Source organism: Phoxinus phoxinus (genome assembly GCF_949152265.1).
Source record: "Phoxinus phoxinus genome assembly, chromosome: 7".
Classification (NCBI taxonomy): domain Eukaryota; kingdom Metazoa; phylum Chordata; class Actinopteri; order Cypriniformes; family Leuciscidae; genus Phoxinus; species Phoxinus phoxinus.
Genome location: NC_136882.1, coordinates 23,344,349 through 23,371,465, shown reverse-complemented (window position 1 = coordinate 23,371,465; position 27,117 = coordinate 23,344,349). Strand labels below are relative to the sequence as shown.

Below are 27,117 nucleotides of genomic sequence, written 5' to 3'. Positions count from 1 at the left end.
AGTACAACTTACTAAAATGCATCATGTCTCATGTAATTGCTCAATCAGTGTTTTAACCGTATAATTCTAAAAAGTATTATCACAAAATGTATTCAGTATTATTATAAAAACAGCCTTACAATTCAGTTGTTAAATAGCCTTAACAACATCAGCTGGTTGGGTTCTCTTTAAAGTTTACAACACAGCTGAAAAAGTGTTTTGGTAACACTTTACTTGAAGGGGTGTGATGACATGACATATGTCATGAATATGAAGGAGGTTTTATGCATGTTTATGACAACTGCCATTAAGTGTCATTTGCTCAATTATGACATTTTTAATGCAAATATGACATTGTTTGAGATGTCTTTGTCATGACAACTTGACATAAAACCAAAACATCATAACCTGTCAGTGTCATAACAACTTGACAATACCAAGACAACATAAATATGTCATAAACATGACATAGCAGATTAATGATCAAACTTAATAAACCACTTAGCTTTATGGGTTAACATTACATTAAACTGTCATGTGGTTGGTTTTGACATTGGCTGTCATGAGGCCACTATAACTGTGTCATGAATGTTTTTCTTGACGTCAACTACAGTGGTACAAATTTAATTTGTCATTAAAATGTCATTAAGTGTTAATACTCTGTCAAATTATTTTATAACTGTGTCATGAATATTTTTCTTGACCTCAACTACAGTGTTACAAATTTAATTTGTCATTAAAATGTCATTTTAATGACAAATTCAATCCATAAAGCTAAGTAGTTTCTTAAGTTTGATAATTAATCTGCTATGTCATGTTTATGACATATTTATGACAGGTTATGTTGTCTTGGTAATGTCAAGTTGCCATGACAAAGACACTGACAGGTTATGATGTATTGGTTTATGTAGAGTTGTCATAACAAATATTTTTTTTTGCATTAAAAATGTCATAATTGATCGAATGACACTTCATGGCAGTTGTCATAAACATGCATAAAACCTCCTTCATATTCATTACATGTGTCATGTCATGATTATGAAGGTGTAATGTCAGTCTTATGCACACCCCTTCAAGTAAAGTGTTACCGGTTCTTTTTTTTTCTTTTCTTTTTTTTGAGAAAAATTAACATGTATAGGGAAGTACAATTGGGTGAAATAGAACACATGCTTTTTACTATGTTAGCAGAAAATCATATAGTGCTATAGGCCTATGTTTTTGAACATTGATGGATCAACACATTTTGTGGGAAAATACCCTTACGGAACAAAAATATATGGTATTATACTGTGAAATATAATGTGATATATTACATAATACATTTATATTGGAAACTATACTTATATTTTTCAATACACTGCAATATATGCATTGACCATGTATGGATATATATTAATACATATAAATATGTATAAATTAAGACAAAATTAGCATTACACATATTCACAAAGTTGTATCCTTTATATATTGCAAATACATGTTCCCATAAAAATGTGAATGTATATGTTTACACATATATACACACACACATATTCACGGAATGAGTTACAACAGATTTACAGTTCCCAGCATGCTTTGCTTCTAAAGGAGAGCAAATGTTACAATTCAGTGTTATTTGAGGTGTTTTGCTCAATATTAATATAGGGGGGAGATCTTAGTGTTTAATGTTCTATTATTTTGGGCTTTCTGGTATGTCTGAGATTTTACCATTGTGCTGAAGAGTACAGTCTGTGGTTCGGTTGACGATTGGCCAAAAACCATTAAGATTTTAATTACTATATTATGAAAGTAATGGCTGTGCTCTCCTCAGCACAGTGATAGTATCTTTGCTATACATGCATGCAGGTGTGCGCGTGCTTTTATTAACTAGCTTGAAAATCTATGTAAATAATTATAAAAGAAAATAAATATATTACATTATGTATTTCTGTTTATAATGCATGAGTAAATATATCTGCAATATATTACACATGCAGTACCATATCTGATCACATATACATCTTTATATTATGAAGTGTATTACTGAATATAAAATTACATACATTATGATATATTAGTAAATACATATCATCACATATTTTTAAATATATATAAAAAAGCGGCAATTCCTTATGTATTATTCAACATATTGTAATATATTAACACAATATATTATTCTGTATATTTTCAAATATACTGTTTATATCATTAAATATATTGCTCATTCATATATTGGGAAATGTTCTTTCCGTAATATCATTAAATGAACAAGGTCCAGCCCTCTTTTACCCCTATACCCCACCCTTACACAGGCAAACAAGCACTGTTAATTCCACGTCAGCAATGTTAAACAAGCAAATGTTGGTGCTGGGTGGCGCACATTCCCATCCCTTGGAAATCCAAAACACACAATCCATTCATACACACAGCCAGAGGCCGCTCTTAACTTATTATGGCCAATGGAGAAGAAAGATGATGACATATGGATATATCCTCCACATTTACAGGATGTTGCAGCAAGATATTTTTCTTCATAAGGGCACACATGATGGAGGAACCAGAAATTAAATTAATGAAATTAAACAATAAATACAATATTTAGCAAATAAATACATCTTTTATACAGTTTAGACTCTATAATTCATCCCTTTCTTATAATAAACTTACTGGTGTTTTGAAACAGTCTTCTGCTTTTACGCACAAATTATGTTTTATGATTATATTTTACTATTCCTTTTGTCAAGAGAATCCATGTAAAATTTGTAAAATATTAAAGCAGCCTAAAACAGTGTATAACAGGTTGAGAAAAAGTTTTGAAAATAATTATTCAACTGAACTATGATTTCTGACTTACAGTACATTACGAGCAGTAGGCCTATAAAAAGAACTATAAAACAGTGTATACTATATATTAGTAACAACAAAGTGTGTAATGAAATCAGCCATTTTATTCTACAATTTGTATTCTACAATTCTATAACTGCACTGCATGAAGTGACTTGTGATGCGACTAAGCACAACTGCTAGTATGATGGTCTCAGTGATACATGCAGCAGAGCAGAACACTTTGTGCAGAAGGGGATTTTGATGCAATCAAAACCTCTTTCTGACAAGTGCTCACTGCTGTATTTGAAGTCCATCTCCTGCTAAATCTCTCTCTCTCTCTCTCTCTCTAGGAAATAACATTCTTAGCATATAACAGCTATAAGTTATGCGATTGTTATTCAGCAGCATACAATCTAAAGTCTGCTGTTGTTGAGCACAAAGACAAAGAATCAAAATCTCTTCTAACTTTAAGCAAGACCATCCGCATATGACAGAGATATAGACCTTATGTAGCCCCGCCCCTTCGAAGTTCTGTCTTCTGTTCTGTGTTTACACGTTATGAATGAACCGCTCGTTTTAAAATCTTCCCAGTCTACTGACATTTGTTATGACATCCGCTTAAACATTATTTAATATATATATATATATATATATATATATATATATATATATATTAAGAAATTTCATTCTTAAAAATAAAGGTTCCAAAAAGGATGCCATTTTCACAGCGATGCCATAGACGAACCATTTTGGTTCCCCAAAGAACATTTCAGTGAACAATTCTTAAAAAGGACATTTTTTTCTTAATGTTCAGAACATTTTAAGATTTGTGCATTGAAAAGATTCCATAATTGTTAAAGGTTCTTCAACCATTGATGCCAATAAAGAACCTTTATTTTTAAGAGTAAATTTAAATGCATGATCCTTGTGAGGACATTTGGGTCCAATAGGCAAAACACAAACAAACCAAAATGAATATGCCTATAAGAATTTCTGATCTCTGTTTTGTCATATTCAGCCCAATTAATTTTTTTATTTACTCTAAAGCTTGGAGGATTGATCACATCCATAAAAGTTGAATAGCCTGACAATATTCTGCACTGTTCACAAAAAGTCTTTACAAAAGGCTGCAAGAGTTGAGGAAATAACTCTCCTCTCTGTTCCCCCCTTCTTCATACCCCATTCTCATCTCCATCTGTCTCATGTCATCATCTGATCAATGAGAGGGCAAGATGGCGGCCTCCACCCCATGGCTTGGTGTTTTATGTTTCCGTCCGAGTTTGGAGGGGTGTTTCCTCCATTTCTCTCTCACTTTACATCACATTGAGGAACACATTGCTCAAATTGTGCTTCCCATGTACAGTCAGGCCACAGCAGGTTATGGATGACTTCCATTTGTCAACACTGTCATGACAGGACCTTCAAACGCACCTCTGACTGGGGCACAATCTATCACCATGTTTGAATAAATGCTCTGGTTAGACCTCTCAAGGCTATAGTTTTTTGGCTATCTTGTACCTGGTTTCTTGAGCTGAAATAGATCTAAAATAAATTAGTTTAGTTTAAATAGTTTTTCAGATTTTTGTTTCTCTCCTTGAAATCAACCACTGTCAAAGCTAAAGTATCCATTTAGTCAACAGTTTTTAAGACAATAAATCACTGTTGATTGTTTTCTCTCTTTTTTTACATTATTCTTCATTTGTGTTTTCAATCATCAAAATGATTTAATCTATTTAAAGTCAGCCATAAAGGAAACAGATTTAATTACCTTTTTTTTACTGCCAGATTTATTTGGCATATCATAGTAATTCCTCAAAAACGGAGTTAATGTCTTTACTTTGAATCGACTGATTTGAAGCTGCATTTAAAGAGAGCATGCCAGTTAGAAAATAAGTAATCATAGTCCAAAATTGTTTCTCGCTATACAAAAACAACATCCTTAAAAACACAGAGGAAAGTTAATGAGATATTTGCGCATCTGATCAAGTATCAGCAGCTTCATCATCATCATGCTGATTATTGCCTTTGGCAAAAATAGAAATTTAAGTTCCTTCTATTTGCCTCTTTTGGCAGAATTACCCCAGTCATGAAGTTAATTAGGTATAAACACCTCCAGATCTTACTGCTTTGTGATGCACAGAACGTGAATACATCTAAAATAATGTAATTAGTCAGTCAATAAATAAATAAATCATTAAATTACTTAGATTATGTGCTGATTAATTAGTAGTAATCACTAATAATCACATGTCAATATTTGATGAGAAAAGCCCTAAAAAAGCAGACAATATTATGGCACACATGTAAAGCATTGAGTAGATATTACAAAAAGTGTCAATTCGCCTACTTATACTACGCCCTAAAAGTATGTCCTCTTTTTGTGAAGAAAAAGTACACACTTTTGAGTGTGTAGCAGAAGAATAGACACACTTTGGGACAGGCCTACTATCACGTCATAAAACATCTGCCATGTTTTGTAGTTTTCTTAACACTTTTTATTCGTGTTTGTAGTATTGAACTGAATCCTTCTCCAAAGCGCAATGGGTTGTGGGCAAAATTAGCGGTTATAGTGAGCACAGATCCACACTTCAAAAATCCACCAGAAATAGTAGACCATCCAGGGATTTTTGACATTCTCTTTTCAACATACTGTTATGTGGATGGAGGTATGAACCCAAAAGCAGACTGAATGCTCTTACACAATTTATTGAAGACAAAACAGAAAACAAAACCCACGAGGCGGCAAAACAAGACTAAGACTCAACTTGACGATGACTAGACAGTAACAAACAACAAAACAATTCTCATTATACGTTAAACAGGATTCCAGACAAAGTACTCACACAGAGATATATCATAAAGATTGAGACGCAACAATGGACAGAGTTTGACAAATGTTTGACAATGAACCGACACAGGACAGCAAACACAAGGGGATTAAATAGGGAGACTAATGATAACAAAACAGGTGACACAGGTAAAGCAATAATGACAAAACGAGGATAACAAGGAGGGCGGGGCTAGATGACGAGACAACAAGCACATAGCCCAAACAATTGGCCATGCGCTTGTACACATAACATGGGTCTGCCATGATCCTGCCACAAGACCAGGAAAAACAAAGACATGATGGCAGAATCATGACACATACATGCTTTGGGACACACTTATTTTAATCTCACATACTGTTTAGGATGGATAGTATGGACATTGAGACGCAGGGATACATCCATTGGCCACTTTATTAGGTACACCAGTTCAACTGCTCATTAACACAAATATCTAATCAGTGGCAGCAACTCAATGGATTTAGTCATGTAGACGTGCTGTGTTCGAAATCGCCCCTTATACCCTCATTCACTATTCCCTGTATTACTCCTGATATAGTCCACTTGAAGGAGTGAAAGAAAACAAGTGAGTGAATTCAGACACTGAGAGCCCTGGAAGGGCTGCCGTTTCTTCATAGTTTGTGCTTGCTGTTTAATAATAATCATTTGAAACTTGGTAAACTGGCACCTTGTGTAGTAAGAAAAATATTTATCTTGAACCCTGATATGGAAACTAGCATATAAATTAATTAAACAATTTAATAACAAATTCAAAAGGAATTTATACCTGTATGTGTTGTGGAAATTATCAATATGAAAACCTGGATGAAGGAGACAAAGTCGATTCTTAAAAGATTAAACAAAGTATTTCATGCATGAAATAAGATGTTCCCACACAGACAGCGTCTGATATGAGAAGGCCCATGGCATTCTCACACAGAGAGCATCTGACATGAGAAGGCATAGGTCAGTCCCCTTTGCCAAGATTATATACCCCCAACATATCCTGAGTGGGCTGCATCTGTCAAAAGATTTGTCTTGTTTACCTTAAAAGGAAACGTCTGTGTTCAAGATCTCTTCTAACATAAATTCTATCTAGACAGACCAATACCATGCCTGCTAAAAAGTCCCCGCTCTTAGCTACTGCTCTTTTTCACACATCTTGCCTATCTTTAGTTCGATCAAAGCTGCGCACATATTTTTCACACTTGGAGTACAAAAGGTTACTTGGGAGTACACATAGTCCCTTCTATGTGCTTTCTATAACATTTTGTTCCTTATGCATTTCTAATAGCTTGGGTTAAACTCTTTTTATTTCAATATGCATAGTTTAACTTGATTATATTCCTTTAAGTTCTTATGAGTAAAAAATGAATCTTCAACGTTAATAAAAGTTGTACCCATCTAAAAGTAAAAGAACACATCTAATTGTAAAATGCACTCAATTTAGTCCACTATGGTTTCGAACACCACTACAAATGGCTGTCCCCTCAAATAGAGCACTATTTAAGGGTATAGGCCAGGGGGTAATTTCAGACACAGCCATGGTCTCTGGGCGATGTGCTGAAGTTCAAACTGAGCATCAGAATGGGGAAGAAAGTTAATTTAAGTAACTTTGAGCTTGGCATGGTTGTTAGTGCCAGACGAAGTCTGCGTATTATAGAAACTCCTGATCTACTGGTATTTCCACGTACAACCATCTCTAGGGTTGACAAAGAATGGTCAGAAAAGGGAAAATATCCAGTGAGCGGCAGTTCTGTGGGTGAATATGCTTTGTTGATGATGCCAGATGTCAGAGAAGTCACACTGGTTCGAGGGGATAGAAAGGCAACAGTAACTCAATAACCACTCACCGAGGTCTACAGAAGAGCATCTCTGAACGCACAACACGTCAAACCTTGTAGCAAATGGGCTACAGCAGCAGACGAACACACCGGGTGCCACTCCTGTCAGCTAAGAACATGAAACTAAGGCTACAATTCACTCAGATGTTTTTTCCAATCTTATATTTTCCAATTTTGGTGAGCCAGAGTCTTGATGTCTCCTGCAACAGTTAGAGGGTAGGGTCAGAATTTGGCGTAAATAACATGAAAGCATGGATCCATTCTGTCTTGTAATAACGGTTCAGGCTGGTGGTGTAATGGCGTGGGGTGTAATTTTCTTGGCACACTTTGAGCCCCTTAGTACCAATTGAGCATCGTTTAAATGTCACAGCCTACCTGAGGATTGTATATGTTCTTCCCTTTATGACTACAGTGAACACATCTTCTGATGGCTACTTCCAGCAGGATAACATGTCACAAAGCTCAAATCATCTCAAAATGAGTTCACTTTACTCAAATGGCCTCCCAAGTCACCGGATCTAAATCCAATAGAGAAACTTTGGGATGTGGTGGAACGAGAGAGTTGTCATGGTTGTGCACGTGACAAATCTGCAGGAACTGCGTGATGCTATCATGTCAATATGGAGCAAAATCGTCGAGAAGTGTTTATAAAGATATAATGCATTATAATGTACATTATAAATTCATATATAATGCATTATAGATAATGACTTTAAGTATACCAATATATTGTACTCTACTTAATGTAAGTATGGATTTATTTTTATTATTCACTTATTTTTAAGTCTAAGATTAATTGAATTAACAATGTTCCTGGTTTACAGGTCAATCACAGATTAGAACCTTCACAAATCTAATTAAATCTTAAATAAGCCACACTAATAGTTCCCGGTTAACACTTCAGTGTTCAATATTGTTTGTCGACTATCTGCGCACTTCTCTCATAGCATTGAAATAAAATGAAAACGCACATGGTCTATTTACATACAATTACGTCTCCATTGTTATTCAGTTCATTTGCTTTGTGTGTTCAAAGAGCGATTTATAATTCAAAAATTCAGAAGTGGTCGTTTGTTGCTGCAGCCACAGCATGAGGCTCTGCCCTGTTTATCTGCTGGAGATGGACAGGTGGCGGTGTTTAAAAAAACCTCATTATTTTTCTCAAGGATGATAAGCAGCTCATTAGAGGCAGCGAAACGCCAATGGAGTGGTTTTACATAGCGTAGTTGAGGAGCCACAATGCCGCTGTAAAGTTCACATTTGCATTACGGTGAATAGGAGCACACCTGCTCTCCTGCCTCAGGCTCCTCCGGAGGGGAAGTGAAGAGAAAGAAGAGAAGAGATACTGAAGTGAGTCACTGAGTCTTACCTTTTGATTTCCAAACAGCTTTGCAAGAGAAACAGAAAGTTACTCTGAGGTGGTTTCCAAATGTTTTGGTTTTCATGTGTCATGTTCCATGCCACATGTGACAAACCCAAACCCTCACACTCTTTTCCCATCCTCCAGTTCTCCCCATGCTTGGCCTGTTGTTCGTGTCAGGACTGATAGCGTAATTGTGCGTTAGATAGCAGTTGTATTGACAGGTGGCTCATTAGGAGACAGAGGACCGCAGCATGACGGAATCCGCTGAGCCCTTAAAAGTTGTTTACTGCGTTTTTATGGAGACGGGATGCTCAGAAACGTGGGTCCTAATGATCTGTATCTAGTTTCTGTCTTTCCAACTGGTGTGTTGCCATGGATACAAGAATCTTAAGGTGAGGGGTCGTAAAGTGTGGAGAGTTGACTTAAATACTTGCTGAACTTGATTTGCCCTTGTAAACTATATGCTTCTCTGATGACGCGTTTACTAGTGCGAGGGAGAGAAACCTGTCAATCACATGAGACCACAGAAATGGCAAACCACAAACACAAACACAACCAATCAATTCCCAGTAGACAAAATCAAGTCTACATTTACTTCAGATATATGTCACAATAGGGAAAAAAGATTATTGCATCTTCCTTTTCATGCCAACTTTAAATAATAGGTTGAATGAATGAGTTCAAGACCATTAATGCACAGACTGACACTCTATCTGGAATGTGGAGACACAGACAAGTAGAGTGATAAAAAGTGAAAAGTCCCAGTGCTGTTGGACTCTATATCAGTGCTTATGGAATGCCAAGACCCGAGGACTGTGTTGTATAATATGTAAGTATAAAGAGAGAGATGCATGCATGGATATTTGTTGCTGTGGCATATCCCCTTACACACGTACACATGCAAGAAGACCCCTTTTTGACCGTCCCATTTAATGACTGCCACATATCACCCAATCACATTACAGTAATATTGATGCCAGTCATTACCCACAATGCATGCTGTTTTGGCACCCCAGTGCAGCTTTAAAATAAGAGAACAGAAAGGCAATACAATCTACTTATGAAGACGTATGGTGATGAAGTCAATATTATATTCCATAGTTTGGGGCTCTAATGATAAAAGAGCTCGTTCGGGAAATGCCGCTAAAGTCATTTTAGAGTAAATGCATTGGAAGCTGGAGCTATAAGAGTTTGCTTTGGTCATTAGAGTTTCTCTCCTGGATTCCCTGTGCCTGCAGCCTAGAATAAACTCAGCATGCTGCTTTCCCAGAATTCTCCACTGGTCTTTAGATTGACTGCAGCATCAGTAATTGAACATATGGGCACTATGAAAGACTTTTTTTTATCAATTCCACAGTGTTGTGTAATGTGCTTTGTGTTATCGGAAAAAGTTATTTAGAAGGGCATCTGAATATTACTCATAAATAATATGCCAATTCAGTGAGAATGCTCTGTCACATTGAAAATCCCCCAAATGTCCTGTTCAGATTTTTTTAATTGAATGCACTGGACTGGCAATAATAGTTCGTTTTCAAGCAAGGAAATCTCACTTCTACTGGCTTTTATGCAAGCATATCTCTTCTGAACCCATACATACTTGTTTAGAAAGGTCCCTCAGGTACTATTATCAACACACTTCCAAAGACTTAAGGTTTGGTAACCCAAAATGTTTCATCATTTATCCTTATACCCTTATGTCATTCAAAACATATTTTCTACACATAAGGAGATACAGTACAGGGTGCTGCATGGATGATGTATTTTTGTAGGCCAATATTCAAAACTGAGCTAGTTGTTTAGTATTTCCGGCTCCATTGTCTTGAATCAAATGGACTTTTGAATGAAAGTCTTTCTTGTAAGAAAAAAACATGGTTGCTAACAAGTAGGCCTGGCTAAATGGGACAGCAGAGGTTGTTGGGGACTTTATGCGTCATCATGCCGAACAGGTATACTCATCTTCTCATTGTGAAGTTCTCAATAGTACCTTTACTGCCTCTATGTGTTTATAAATGCTGACGGGAGGAGTGATGAGATACAATGGGGCATCAGGCCTCTGTCAACACTGCATTGGCTCTCTATTAAACAAGGTATACATTTTTAAATATTGCTGATTACTTACAAAGCACTAAATGGTTTAGCTCCCCAGTACTTGAACGAGCTCTTAACGCATTATAGTCCTTCACGTTTATTGCGATCTCAAAATTCCGGCCAGTTGAAAATACCTATCAAAATCAACTGCTGGCGGTAGATCCTTTTTCTTTTTAGCACCAAAACTTTAGAACAATCTTCCTAACATTGTCCGGGAAGCAGACACACTCTGTCAGTTCAAATCTAGACTAAAAACACATCTCTTTGACCTAACATACACATAACACATTATAGACTTCTATAACTCAATGTTAGGCTGTATAGTTTAGATCAGCCGGGACCAGGAACACTTCCCATGAATCCTGATGTACTTGGTACATTATAAGAAGGATGGCATCTACGCTAATATTAGTCTCTCTGTTTATCCCGAGGTTTACTGCTGTCTGCCGGATCCAGGCTGTATCCAGATCTGATGAAGGACCTGCGCCAGGACACGACTACAACACAGTTCTGAAGTATCAACTAGTCTCTCCCCTGTAAGGCCTCCTTCCCTTTACCTCTATACAGATAAAACGTTGTCGGGATGATTCCGGTTTGCGTGGCTACGCAGACGTGACAAAAATTTCTGAATTATACATTTTTAAGGCCTAACAAGTAGTTTGTTGAGGGTTGATTTCTGAAGGACTACACGCCTGCGCACATATTCAAACGCACATACCTATCGACCGAACACGTAATGCGCATGTGCGCGCTGTCTGCGTTTTCGCGAGTTTGCGTTTCTGACTAATTAAGTTAATTACTAATTATCTTCGCAACTTCACTGTCACGCTAATTTCTATTATCACTGTAAAGCTGCTTTGAAACAATCCATACTGTTAAAAGCGCTATATAAATGAAGGTGACTTGACTTGACTTGACTTGACTCGGAGATAATACATTTTCCATGGTGAGAAAAGTGCCCAAATAAACAGGGGGTGCTTCTCAATTATTTTTTCTTTGTGCATCCTCACTTCCTTTCCATCGCGTCTTAGCTCCACCCCTCAGGATGTGAGGGAAGGATACACCTGTGTATCATATCTCATGACTCCTCAGGAAGCTTCCTCGTTCCTCGCGGTGCAATTAGTGAACTGAGATCCCCTTTAAACGGCTGAGCTCAATTGGTTTCCGGGTCATGAGGATGGAGCAGCGAGGAAACGAGGACGCATCATTTGGAGTATTGAGCAGGGTATCGGTGTCCTCACTGTTAATGGAAGTCGTGAAAGGCAGGGAGCATCAAGGGGATCCACCCCAGGTAAGAGGAGGCGTTTGCCGCACTCCCCTCTCGGGACGCAAGGGGCAGTTGCTTCTTCATAGCGGCCCTGCTTCCCTGGTGCTGGAGCCCGCTGGCGCCAATGTGTGCTACAGGTCCGGCGACTCTAAGCCCAAGCCACTGTCTGTCATTGCTCCTCCCACCACAGTATTTATAAACACATTGAGGTTGTAAAAGCAGACTAGTGAGAAGATGAGTATTCCAGTTTGGCATGATGATGGTTAATGTCCCCAACAACTTCTGGAGTTGCAAACTATTCTGACTCACATTTTCTGGGGAAATTTTTTTTTTTTTTAAATAAAGAGTTATGCTTAAAGGGGTGGTTGATTATGATTTCACTTTTTGTAATTTTAGTTAGAGTGTAATGTTGCTGTTTGAGCATAAACAACATCTGCAAAGTTACAACGCACAAAGTTCAAAACAAAGGGAGATATTTTATTTTACAGAAATCGCTAAGGACTACAACAAACGGCTGGTAGGGCATCACTAACCCTAAAATGTACATAAATCCTGCCACCGAGAACGCAATTTATAGATTATCATGACACAATATGATAATCAATGACTAGAATATAGTTAACTCCACATCAGCTACATAAATGCATCAACTAACCATTCAGAAATGTCCTGTTGCATTCTACATGTTGTCACTTCTTCTTGAGTCTCTCCCTTTTTGTCCGATTCCGGTTTGAACATAAAAGGCTTCACAGTTTCTGAAAATATCAGTGCTTCTGTGTGAGACAATCAAAGATGCTAACACACAAGCTCTTGAAGCTCCGCCCTCTGTGCCACAAGCAGCAGCTCATTTGCATTTAAAGGGACACACAAAAACAGGGCGTTTTTGCTCATTCTCAAAAAGTAAAAATGTTAACCTGCTACAAACAAATATCTGTGGGGTATTTTGAGCTAAAACTTCACATACACACTCTGGGGACATCAGAGACTTATTTTACATCTTGTGAAAAGGGCATTATAGACCCCTTTAAAGGGATAGTTCACTTTAAAATGAAAATTATGTCATCATATACTCTCAAGTTGTTTCAAACCTGTATGGATTTCTTTCTTCTGCTGAACACAAAGGAAGATATTTTGAAGAATGTCAGTCACCAAACAGTTAACTGTTCCCATTGACTGCCATAGTAGTAAAAAAAAAAACTATGGCAGTCAATGGGAACAGTTAACGTTACCGACATTCTTCAAAATATCTTCCTTTGTGTTCAGCAGAGGAAAGAAATTCATACAGGTTTGAAACAACTTGAGGGTGATTATATGATGACATAATTTTCATTTTAAAGTGAACTATCCCTTTAAAGGTGGAGATGTAGACGTAGACGTTGCAGTTGTGCGACTGTTCGTTGCTGACTGTATTTAGGCTTCAAAATCCGTAAAAATTAAAAGATTATCATGATGAATAAAATTTGTAAGAATATTATGCTTTCAAAACACTTGGCATATAGCACATGAATATAGACCACATTAACGGTGCATCTTTGAATAAATTATTATGACTAAATGCATCTGCCTATTATGTTTTAATATAACTTGTGGATTGGCATAAGAATCCAATCCATTATGTATGTTTGTGCCGAGGACACAGTAACTAACATATGCAATTTATACATTATTCATTTCATGCTCTTTAACTAAAAAATTTCATATTGGAAAAATGTGACCTGCTAAGTGCCTTTTCCTAAGTATTAAACTTAGGCATTTTTAAATTGCAAACTATAATACCAGAAACCGTCAAGCGATGCATATAATAAAATAAGGATTAAGTTTTCTAAAAGACGCCCTTATACCTACTTTTTCACAAGCATGATTAGTTTACACTGTTTTGCCCAGTGTCTTTGTCCTCAGCACTCTAGAGATATGTGTTTGTCTGATAGTTGAATGAGTTTAAGCTTTGAGCATGTTTCCCTTGATGGTATTTGGCATCTTTCATTTCACCGGCAAGTTGCAAGATCTTTATCACTTAAAAAAAACTCTGAACCCAAGATAATCGATTTACTAGAAATTTTTGGGCAATATTTGCAACGGCTTATCTAGCAAATGATGAAAAATGGTAATTGGCAGTTCTGCACAGCCCTGGGTGGCAATTTGTGGCCTAATGAAGCCATTAACCTGACGACACCGAACCTGATAGTGGCTAAATTAGAGGGAGAGTGTGGAATTATGAGCATCAATTCAATATGATCATGGTTGCTAGGCGAAGATTACATTTCAAGGAGGGTAAGAGCAACATTATTTGCTCTAAGTTGTCACAGGAGGTTACAGTAGAGAGGCAGGGTCTAATGCAGCAGTCGTTTTCTTTCATAATGACAAACTGAACTGGAGCAATGCAGCAGCAAAGGATAAACTCATAAAAAAAGGTATAAACACAACCAACCTAACATTGACGTGAGAACGGACAGGGATGAACAGAAAAAGAGGGCCATATATACACATATGGTAAACAAAGGGAGCTAAACGAAACACAGGTGAAAATAATCAATAACTATAGTAAGTCTGTTAGTTTTAATAACTAGTTTGATTCCGTATACGGAAATATAGCACAAAATAAGAAACTAGGACCGTGTCTGAAATCATATAGACATATAAAGGGTATCCCCATACCCTATTTACACCCAAATAGTAAATAGGGCACTATTTGAGGGGACAGCCATTTGTAGTGGTGTCAGAAACCATATTGGACATTATTGAGTGCACGCATTCAATCCCACAATGCACTGCAATAACAAGTGTATAACCAATATACGCTTAAAGGCTAGAAAATACCCATGATGCACTGTGAGTTGCACGCAGAATGAATTCCCGCGTCTAACCTGAAGATAGCGCCCGCTGCTGAATTATTAATCCATCCATTTACTAAACCTCTGCTCCAATGTAATATCATACAGTTAAAAATTCCTTTTTTATTGGTTAAATTGTTTCAATAAGGTGTATACATAATTTTCATGACAGAGTTCAAGAGACATCTTGAACAGAAAGCACAAACTATGCAAAAGCGGCAGCCCTTCCGGCGCACTCAGAGTTCTAATTTGCTCACTCATTTTCATTCACTCCCTCAAGTGAACTATATTAGTGGACTAAATTTACCATTTAAATGTAGGGAAGAGTGAATGAGGGTATAGGGGGCGATTTCAGACACAGATTTGGTCAACTAACAATGACAGGGAACACAGGAAAACAGGAACAGACCAAAACTAAAACACAAATTAACTAACAGAACTAAACAAGACACACGTGACATAAGAAAATAAATGTTTTATAGGGTAGTAGAAATAGGATTTTTTTGCTGTTAAAAGGTGAACTATGCATGTTTTTTTCCTTAACTGAACAGCTTCGATGTCGGGTTGAATTGTGGTCGTCTCGCACCCCCTATCGCCTCTGAGCGGAAAAACTACCCTTGCAACTTTCGGGCTTGCGGGCCGCCGGAAGTGTCGCGTGATATCAGGTCTCGTGATGTAAAGAAATGCTTTACGCACCAAAAAATCTGCAAAAATTCTATCATTATTGCGCTCCCTCATGCTGTTTGAACCGAATGAAGAAGACGTTTTAAAGAATGTCCTGTCTGCTTTGATGTCATTGATCTGCTAACCTCTATCTAGTATTCTGAGAATCGACAACAAGTTTTTCGACAGTGTTGTCAAATATCGATTCCGAAGCTGTAGGGGAGCTCTAGAGAAACCTGCGAGCAAAAAGCGAGAATACAGCGATGAAATTGCGAAACTGCATAGCCCTTTTTTAAAGCTGTATATTATGTTTATTTCCAGACAGAACTAAAAACACTATAGGTCTGCAAGAAAGATTTCAAATTAGTACGCATATACTCTCATCAAGTCATCTGTGCAAAGTTAGTTGCTTTACCTTGATTTTCAGTAAGACCTTTTTGTCCCCTCTTGATGAAAAATCATTGACATTTGCGACTCTGTCATGTCTCTGAGAAATAGCACAATATGACAACAACCTCATACATCCTATCTACGTAGATCACAGTGGTCTCTAACTCAATAATTAGCCCGTAAAGAAGATTCAGGCTTGTTTGTTTGCCGCTGTGATCGTGCTCTCAGTGCTGTTCGTGTAATCTTCAGCTTCATTCCGCAACTACGATGTCACATAATGCATGACTGATCAGTAAACAAATTCTAATTACAAGACACTAATGAGAGAAAGAGCACAAGTGAAAGAAACAAAGAGAGAGAGAAGCTCTTTCACAATAGCGTTTACTGCAGATTTCTCAAAGGTCATGTCCTCTCCCTGCCTTTACAGAAGCGAAAGAGTGTTCGAGGACATTTTTTTCATCTTCCCCTGATTATTTCCCTCTTTCTCTCTGTGTGCCTCTCTCTCTCTCTCTGTCTCCGAGGTTGTTCCATGGTTTAATGTATCTTTCATTAGACTACAGCAAGCCATTAGTGTCTCCAGCTCAGGGAATGTGCAAACTCATTGTGACTCCATGTTTAGCATATAAAGTAGTACCCCATTTCTCTCCAAATAAATATCGATGACAGGCCTCATTTTGAGACATGGATGAGGTTTGTAATTGTATGGATGCTCTGCTTTGGACTAATAAAGAGTTTGCAAATAAACTCGCTCTTAGAATAAAGCTGCCACAGAAACTCCCTGGTGGAGCGTCAAACTCTTAAATCAGGTAAATATGGCATATATTGCCTTGCACCATCTTGTTTTGTGCAAATGTTATGAAGCTTAGGTAAACATGACATTGTCCATTTTTGTGTAGGTGTGCTTGTTCTATCAACAATTTATGCTATGTACAATGTAAAGAAGTCGTTTCCTTCAATTTTTAAGTAAAGGCTTAAAGATACAATATGTAAGATTTTTTTAATAAAATATCCCAAAATCACTTGCACAGTGTGATATATTTCCTGCTGTTTTGTACTTAAAATATCCCAAAAGTTCACAAAGATAAAAAATTTCCGAGAAATTCCAATTTTAAATAATGGTCCGTCCCGGAAAAAAATGTCGCCTGTCAATGACGCAATATCCGCATTATCCCTGGTTTCCGCTCGTAGTACTCGGTAGTACCATATACAGTATGAGTAGTAGGCCTACTGCCTACTGCGTAGTGCAACGTCAAGCTGCACGCTGTTGTTGTTTCGTTCAAACATTATGAACCATGGCAAACAGACTTTTGGGAAAAAAGGAGAACTAAAACGAGGATCATTATCAGCGTCGCATTTTCGAGACGCCGAGAGCTCCATGTCCGTAACAAACTTCGACTTGACAGAGCTCTAACATATACTTTATTAGACAGGTGAGCAAATGTACATAAAACGAATCAATGTTATATAGTTCAACATGATGAAATGTTAGAATATGATCTGTATGTTATTCTAATGTTGATCTAGCTTACTGCTAGTCTCATATAGCCAAACAAACGAACACATAAAATAACATTATGACTTTCACCACACTCAAATACAGTTTAGTGTGATAGTGTAGACCTAGTGAAACAGCGCTGCGTTACCTCACGTTTAATTCATCAAATAAACTGACCTGTGTGAGTAGGCCTAGTATTTCTGCACTTGCGGGTAGGCTAGTAACTTGTTCGGTAGAATGAAATGTCCGTATTCCTTTATATCAGCGGGACTCGCGTGGCGCTTATAACTTATCAGTAATGAGTTACAGTAATGTAAAAACATATACAACTATTTTGTCATGACTTACTGATCATATATTTGTTTATGGTGTTTACAGTGATTTTTTTTATGTTATTCATAAGCAAAGAATATGAATCATAAAATAATAATACAATGAATAGTTAGATACATTAAGAAATAATCAGCTTTTAAAAGTAAGTAACAATGCAAGAGTAGGCAATTCTTTAACCAAATATCTCAGAGTAAAATAATAATAACAGAAGAATAAAGGAGAAGAAGGACCCTATGTGCGAGAAGCTAGAGCAAAGAGTGAATCAAAGATGTAGGAGCATTAGTTCAAGGTTAGAAATATCTTTTCTAAGAATAAGCGTCAGGTCTCTTGGTATTAATTGAGCAAATGTAGTGAAGACTTGTGGTTTTAGCACCTCAACAACAGAAAGAGCAAAAATAAGTATTTTCAGCATGTCTAGACCTTATGCAAATACAGCTTGTAGCAATGTTCAGATATGTAATGACTCAGGGAAGGAAGAGGACATGGCTGGCTTGCGGAGACTGCGGTTGTTTATTGAAAACAAAAGAAACAAAACAACTTCCCGCACACAGCGTTTAAACTTAGTCCACTAGCGTCAGCAATCCGCCAATACGTTCCACGCGCACTCTGGCTTCTCTCGTCTCAGGTTTCCCCCACTCTTTCCGCTATTGTTTAACTTGCTGCGCATTGCAACCACAGTTCTCCGCTGGTCTTTCTTTTCCTGTCTTCTTTCCACATGGCTTTTATTCTCTATCCACGCCAATCACTGAAACAAGACACAGGTGTTCGTCATTTGTACTTGACCCACTTACGCCGAACCTGTCTCCCAATCTTCTCTCCCGTTACAGACTCCGCTAGGCCACGCCCTCCTTGCCACACAACTTAAAGGAACACTCCACTTTTTTCGAACATAGGCTCATTTTCCAACTTCCCTATAGTTAAACAGTTGAGTTTTACCGTTTTCTAACTCATTCAGCCGATCTCCGGGTCTGGCGGTAGCACTTTTAGCATAGCTTAGCATAGATCATTGAATCTGATTAGACCGGTATTGGCATCTCTCTCAAAAAAATGACCAAAGAGTTTCAATATTTTTCCTATTTAAAACTTGACTCTTCTGTAGTTACATCGTGTACTAAGACCTATAGAAAATAAAAAGTTGCGATTTTCTAGGCCAATATGACTAGGAATACTCTCATTCCTGCGTAATAATCAAGGAACTGTGCTGCCATACCAGCAGGCGCAATGATATTACAAACTTAGTCCCGGTCACGTTGGAAGTTACCTAGCTGGTGACTATTTTCATAATATCATTGCGCCTGCTGCACTCATGGTACGGCAGCAAAGTTCCTTGATTATTACGCAGGAATGAGAGAATAGTTCCTAGTCATATTGGCCTAGAAAATCGCAATTGAGAGAGATGCTAACGGTATAATCAGATTCAATGATCTATGCTAAAAGTGCTATCGCCCGGAGATTGGCTGAATGGATGTGAAAACGGTAAAACTCAACTGTTTAACTCTTGGGGAGTTGGAAAATTAGCCTATTTCCAAAAAAAGTGGAGTGTTCCTTTAACCTTAATTCCTAGTAAGATGACCATCTTGTGCTAAACTTGATATCAAAAAGATACCACACTGGGCAGAAGACGGAAATAAAATAGCATGTCTCCGTTTTTGGGTAGAGGTGAACCAAATGTCTGGTCTGAATAGAACATATGAATATGAGTATATGATATATATATATATATATAGTATATGAAATATAAAGAATAATCTTAAAAAATAAGCATAACATTTTTATTTTCACCCTTTTATCTTTTCTTTTTTTACACCAATTGAGCCCAACAGAATGTTTGGTTGAGGCATTTTACAGATGTGAATCCTTATTTTCATTTACAGAACAGTTAGTTCCAGTCCTTGAATTTGATTGGCTGAGCGGCGATTCGTGGACTCTTTCTGCAGGTTACGTTACGCCAGCAGGCAACAAGCGGCAATCTTTATGAGTGAGCAATTAAATGAATCATTCACTCAAGCGATTCATTTAAAATGTAACTGTCTTTATGACCAAGTCATTGAATCATTCACACAAACGATTAGTTTAAAAAAATACTGATTCACCATGAAAAAAGTGGGTGCTTCTCAATTGGAAGCTTGCATAGTGAGGCTGTGTCCTTCCCAGACCAATCCTTCTGAGGCTTGTTAACTAGAGTCCTCTTCGGCATTAACTCTTTTTGGTTTTGTCAACACAAAAATAAACTTGTAACCATGAGTCTGTTCAACTACTATCATGGTCTACGGGCCCCAAGTATTTGATTATTTGGAGCTAAACTCTGCAGGAAAGTTGATCTCGAGGGCCACCAAACTCTTTTTTTGCTGACATTGTTTACGAAGCAAACAACTGAATTAAATTACAGAATAGCAGGTGGGTTCAGATCACGTGAATATAGTAAATGAGCTCTGTTGTTGCAGGCTGAGTTTTTGGCATGACTAAATGTTTCCTGTGACCTACTTGACGCCTCTTGCAGATTCAGGTAAAGAAGCAAACGCTGACCCATCTCCTATAACATCAGTCCCAATGGATACTGCAGTGCTGCACTGCTGACCAACCACTTATCCTGTCTGCTGCAATCTGCCCAACACGCTTCCTGACAGGACCAAGCCTCCAAAAAGTCACTGGGGAGGACAAATAACGGCCTGTTATGGCAAGGGAATACAGAAACATAAAAGCATAAACACACTCCTGAGCATTGTGTGTGTGTGTGTGTGTGTGTGTGTGTGTGTGTGTGTGTGTGTGTGTGTGTGTGTGCTTGAGAAGGGCTTCAGCTGATTTATCGGAGAGATCAAAGTCTGAAAGCCCTCTATGGCATGACAAACAAAGGTCTAGTGTTGTGCGCTGAAGTATTGGCCTTTAGATGGATATACTCACTCCTCATCTCAATCTGAGTAAGTGCAAATGATCTGTGAGAACTGAAGCCTTTTATACACTGAAATAACATCAGGAGGCTCTGAAGGTTTTTTTCTTATTTTTGTTTATTTGACAGCAACAATACAGAATAACATACATGAAATGTCATGCAGCAGATGCTCTGTTCTTAGACTTTTAGCTAATAGCTAATCAAATAAATGTAATAAATGGTTTAATAAATGTAATAAAGGAATGTAATAAATGCTGTTAATTGAACTTTCTATACTGAACAAAATTATAAACACAACACTTTTGTTTTTGCCCCCATTTTTCATGAGCTGAACTCAAAGATCTAAGACTTTTTCTATGTACACAAAAGGCCTATTTCTCTCAAATATTGTTCACAAATCTGTCTAAATCTGTGTTCTCAACTCCTCAACTCAAATTTATTTATATAGCACCACTAAAAACAACAGTTGTTGACCAAGGTGCTGTATACTATGTCAGATAACATCAGCATTTAACAACACGTACAACATAAATTACAGGACAGAACACAGAACAGACCAGACACAGCACAAATCAGCTACAATTATAAGCCAAAGAAAAATGATAGGTTTTGAGTTTTGCTTTAAACTCATGCAGTGAAGCAGTTCTAATAAAAACAGATTGGCTGTTCCAAAGTTTTGGTGCAGCAACGGCAAAAGCTCGATCTCCTCTCGTTTTCAATCTAACCCAAGGAACATTTAACAGTCTCTGGTTGGATGACCTAAGAGACCTTCCAGGACTGTGAATGGATAGTAAATCAGAAATGTATACAGGAGCCAATCCATTAAAGGATTTAAAAAACAGCATCAAAACTTTCAAATCAATTCTGTTACGGATTGGGAGCCAATGCAGAGATTTAAGAACAGGAGTAATGTGCTCTCGTTTACGCACACCAGTAAGGAGCCTAGCAGCTGCATTCTGCACCATTTGTAGACGGTTAAGAGTTGCTTGGTTAGTGCCCAAATACAGGGAATTACAATAGTCAAGCCTTGTCAAAATAAAAGCATGAATCACCCTTTCAAAGTCCTTAAAAGAAAGAACTTATAGGACTGGTTTTGACTACCCAGTGGTGGAAAGAGTACTAACAAATTGTACTTAAGTAAAAGTATTGCTACTTAAGTAATAATTTACTTGAGTACAAGTAGAAGTACTGAAAAATAATATGACTCAAGTAAGAGTAAATAAGTAGTTAACTTAAAAACTACTCAAGTAACTACGTTACAAAGTACTTTAGTATTATTTTTCTATTTTTACCCAACATGGGGAGATGCTAGCGATATGGAGCGTTATGTTTCATTCATACTGGAAGCCCAGTACTAATCAACATTGTATCATAGAATTTAAGAAAATAATATATTCTCACTCTGTGTTAAGAAGCAACATGAAACCACAGAAGTCATTTCAAACACGATTGACATGTATTTGATTTTGGAGCAAAACATGATATTAAACTCATAAAATGTAGTGTTTGACGGTATGCTAAACAAACATACTAGCTTTCCCTGTTTTCAAGAGCAATTGTTTTATTACTAATTTTGAAAAGTAAGTCCAGCTAAGATAATTTGAATGTTTTAATTTAAATCATTTTATAATTGAAAGCAAAGAAGTTTAAGTGAGAGGTCAAAAAAGTGCCAGTAAAAAATAAAATAAGTGAAGTATGGTTAACATTAATTTTTTAACATTTTTCGTTCTACCGAAAATGTGCTGGGAGCCCACTGTTGCTATAGTAACGAAGTACACTTTTACATGCATCTGATTGAGAGAAATAATAAATGCGATCTTATTTCACTGTTGTCGAGTTTTTATCAACTTTGTACAAAGTTTGCTTCGTATATTTAGTTTAACTGTATTGGTAAAGAGGGCGAGCTTTACCATTACATTAAACTGTGTGCATTTAAGACACTTACATTGTTTTTCCTCCGTCCACGCAATAACTGCGTCCATGTTATGAGCCGAGTTTTTTACTTCAACTGCTCAATGCTCTGGTATTATCAATGGGACCCATTTCAGGAGTTGCCATATTTAAAATCAGAATATGAGCATAGCTCAGTTACATTCACTCAAATATTGAAACGTTAGCGCCAGTGATTGAATGTCAAAGCGCGGTTTGAACGCCCCGCCCTCCAGCCGAACTGGAAGTTTTGACTGGTTTTGCCCCCGAGTCAGACCTGTCAGTTATTGGCTGAACTGCTTCAGTTCTGTCAGTTATAGAGCTGGTAAGTCCCGCCCCCTCCGCTAACCCCGCTGGACCTCAAAGTTGAAAAACCGTCAATGCAAGTGAATGGGAGAAAATAATTATTTTCTGGTCCCGTTTGAATTGTGCCATGAATGTGAACATATGTTGACTGTGAATTTTTTATATAATCTTTCGTGTGAAGAATGCTACAATTTAGCGGGTAGAAGTTTGATACGGGTAGACTTTGTGTGAGAGCACTTTGTGGACTACAACTCTTCGCTGCTTTCGGCGCGTTTGAAACGTCAACACCACTAGCTCACGGCTCTAGCTCACGGATCCCGCTAGACATGGCTGTGTCTTTGGTGCACTTCACCGCCTTCTTTCAGGGAGAGGACAAAATCGTTGAGGTTGGCGAAAACCACGGGTAAGTCAACTTTATGGGGTGACGTCACATAGGCGACATGTAGTCTTTCTCGTTATTTCTTTTCCACAACTGCTAGCCGACGAATCATACCATATACTGTCAAACTTGTAACATGAAAGATTATATAAAAAATTCACAGACAACATATGTTCACATTCATGGCACAATTCAAACGGGACCAGAAAATAATTATTTTCTCCCATTCACTTGCATTGACGGTTTTTCAACTTTGAGGTCCAGCGGGCTTTTACGGAGGGGGCGGGACTTACCAGCTCTATTGGCTGAACGCTGGGCTCCACCGCAGTCACCCTGTTGCTCCGTCGGCAGACTCGGCACCTTTGTCAGAGTACTTTGTACTTGTGGTGAAAAATAAATGTAGCGAAGTTGAATACTTTATTTTAATTCTACTCAAGTAAGAGTAAAAGTACCACAATTTAATTATACTCAAGAAAGTAGAAAAAAATCGAAAAATTTACTCAAGTACTGTAACGAAAGTATTTGTAATTAGCTACTTTCCACCAACCATACTAATCTGTTTGTCAAATTTGCACTATCGAAAACCACTATCGCCACTATTAAAACCACTATTCGACTATTTGCACTATCGAAAACCACACCCAGATTCTTCACTATTGGGTGTTACCCCAAATTTCCACCAACTGCTGAACGGCTGGGGATCCACTCCGGAACGACGGTGGAGTCAATAGGTTTCCATTAAAGTCAATGTGTGTATTTTCACTGACTGCGGAACGGCTGCGTTCCGACTCTGTCCCAGCTCCAGCAATCCGCAGCCCTCCGGAGCAGATACGCAGAGCTTCTATTTTTGCCAGATGTCGCAATTCAGCACATTCATGGCCGCAGCCGTTCCGCAACAAATCCGGACCTGGTAAGTATTGCAGGACGGCGGAGCACGGAGCCGTCACGCAGCGGAGCAGATCTGCAGCCATTCTGCAGTTGGTGGAAATCCAGGGTTAGTGAGACTTCTCCTTTGCCGGGATAATCCATCCACCTCACAGGTGTGGCATATCAAGATGCTGATTAGACAGCATGATTATTGCACAGGTGTGCCTTAGGCTGGCCATATCTTGCTAGGGTTCCTAAAACCACACTCAACAAACTACAATGTGTACAAAATTCTGCTGCTAGATCTTGACTGGAATCAGGAGAAATTAGCATATTACACCAATTTTAAAGTCTCTGCACTGGCTCCCGGTCAGGTTCCGAGTTGATTTTAAAATCCTTATGCTCACATATAAGGCACTGCATGGCCTGGCCCCTCAGTATCTGTCTGCACTTTTAACGGCACTTTTAACAAGCTGGTCTATTGGCAGTCCCACAGACTCGGTTGCGTACTGTAGGGGACAGGGCTTTCTCATCCTATGCTCCTAGGCTTTGGAATGCACTCCCTCCAAATATCAGAGATGCACAGATTCTAAGTAATTTTAAATCTCATTTAAAAACGCATTTTTTTAGGTTAGCTTTTACTTTACTTTTTTATTCTACTTTATCTTTATTGTTATTGTTTTCTCTTGTGTGTGTTGTATTTTAATTTGTTTGTTCTATTATGTAAAGCGCCTTGAGATAACTTGAAAGTTATTATTATTATTATTATTATTAATAAAAGGCCACTCTAAAATGTGCATGTCACATTTAAGTAAAATACTGCAATGCTACACCAGTGACTGACAGCTGTCTGTGATTGCTTGTCTTTCAGCAATTCTGCTCTTGACGAAAAATATACTCATTAATAATAATAATATTCATTAAAATTAAAGAAACACAACATTTTCATTTGACAATCAGTGATGCACACCATATAAAAATAACGTATCTAAGTGTAAGAGAGGAATTCCCAGACTTGATAGAAAACTTGGCATGGCTCTGCTCAGATTTAAGGCCATTAGCAGCTGTGCTGGCAGGTGAAGATGAGCCATGCTCTTCTAATTCAATAACTGCCTGTCGCTCATAGCAAAACGCACTTGTGCTCTTTCAAATTACATTGATGGATCATGACTACATGTGGCAAAACAGATTTGCTAGGCGTGAGAAATGCCTTGCAATTGTCTGAAATGTGGTTTTGATAACAAATGGTGTATATGGCTGGGGAAAATTATGGTAATGATTTGAGGTAATATAATCTGTATCCATCAAACTATAAAGCTGCGTGCACAACCCGAGGAGAGGTTTTGAACTGAGGATAACCCCGTGTGATGTGGGCTCCGCCATATGCAGCGAGACAAACATGCTTAATTAGTGAACAATGTGGAGGTAATTCTGCCGGCACAGTAACTGCGTTTATTTCCTTAACTGATATGGTTGAGCTGCAGGCTCAGTATGTAAAGTGTTGACTTAAGTGTTTGATTAGGGTTTTGAACAGAAGAACAATGCTTCAAGTTATAGCAGGTGCACAATCAGTAATGGATAAGTGTTTAACTTTTTTTCCCTATGAGTTATTGTATTCTAATCCAATGACACTAGTTAATTAGCTGCAAAACTACTTAGATGGTGATAATCATAAATAGAATTGGGTGGACCATGAACAAATGACAACTATTTAGTTGTCTGTCAACAATATATTCAAAACATTGTTTGTATGTTGTCTGTAAAAAGTGCAGAAATAACACACAACACTGATAGATATTTCTATTTAAAAGACCTATTTACACTGAAAATTAAATAGAAAATATACACTACACTTCAAAATTGTGCAGTCAGTCAATTTTAAAAATAAATTAATACATTAAATTGATCAAAAGTGACAGTGAAGACTTTACATGGTTGCAAAAAAATCTAATTTAAAATAAATTATGTTGTTTTGAACTTACTATTAAAGGATAATTCCGGTATTTAACACCTTGAGTCTATATTGTAGTTGGTTTTGGATGAACAAGAGTGGTAGACAAAAAACTTTTGACAATGGTTCCTCTCTCGAGTTTTTTACTATAAAAGAATTGGCCATGGACCCATTTAACATTGGAGTCAATGTGCATGTCCGAAAATGTCATTAAAACAACCTTTAACATTAGTTTTCAAAACTGTGCAACTCACCGAGTGATTAGTGATGTTAGTTGATGTTCCAGAAACAAAAAGTGTTGCGAAATTCAGTTTCTGTCGTGTTTTATTCGTCATTTTGTAAAATCCCATTGAATTCTGTTGAAGGACTGAGTGCTCGTTAATATCAGGTTAATATAAATGCGCTACCGGTAACGGAAAGGGGGCTGTTTACATTTGGTCGATGTAGTCTTTTTGCTCGCTTCCGTTTCTCATAAGGCTAGCGAGCAGAGCAACTGTGCTCCGGGAGAGTAAGCGAAATAAACAAACAAAACCTTCATTAATTGTTACTTGTAATATGAAGTTGAACTCGACTGTGACCGTGAGTGTCCCGCGAGACATAAACATCGGTTATCGCCATCAAGTGGTCGGGAGTGTGCTAACGCTTCAGATTCAAATATTGAGCGGAAGTTACACGGTTGTGAAGTGTCTGAAAAAATAGTTCCACTATAGCAAAATAAACGGATTGGAATCATATATTGCGACGATATATTGTTTATAATCATCAACGAACACCACTAACCACTCGGTGAGTTTAACAGATTTGTAAACGAACATTATTGGCTGTTTTAATGCACATTGACTCCAATGTTAAATGGGTCCATGGCCAATTCTTTTATAGTCAAAAACTCGAGAGAGGAACCATTGTCAA

The 27,117-nt window shown here is 37.6% G+C and overlaps 1 protein-coding gene across 3 annotated transcripts in view; it reads right to left on the bottom strand.

Moving 5' to 3' along the window:
- LOC307002052 (uncharacterized protein) overlaps nucleotides 1-26,988 on the bottom strand; it is a 157,265-nt gene extending 130,277 nt beyond the window's left edge. For 2 of the 3 annotated variants that reach the window (XR_013798412.1, XM_079619270.1), the window contains exons 1-2: nucleotides 26,463-26,988; nucleotides 20,371-20,534 (exon numbers count right to left, since the gene is read on the bottom strand). The gene's annotated coding sequence lies outside the window, so the exon portion shown is untranslated. Of the gene's footprint in view, nucleotides 1-18,432; nucleotides 18,632-20,370; nucleotides 20,535-26,462 lie in introns of those variants that run through there. The other variant, XR_013798413.1, reaches the window with a different exon arrangement.
- Between the last annotated feature and the right edge of the window lie 129 nt (nucleotides 26,989-27,117).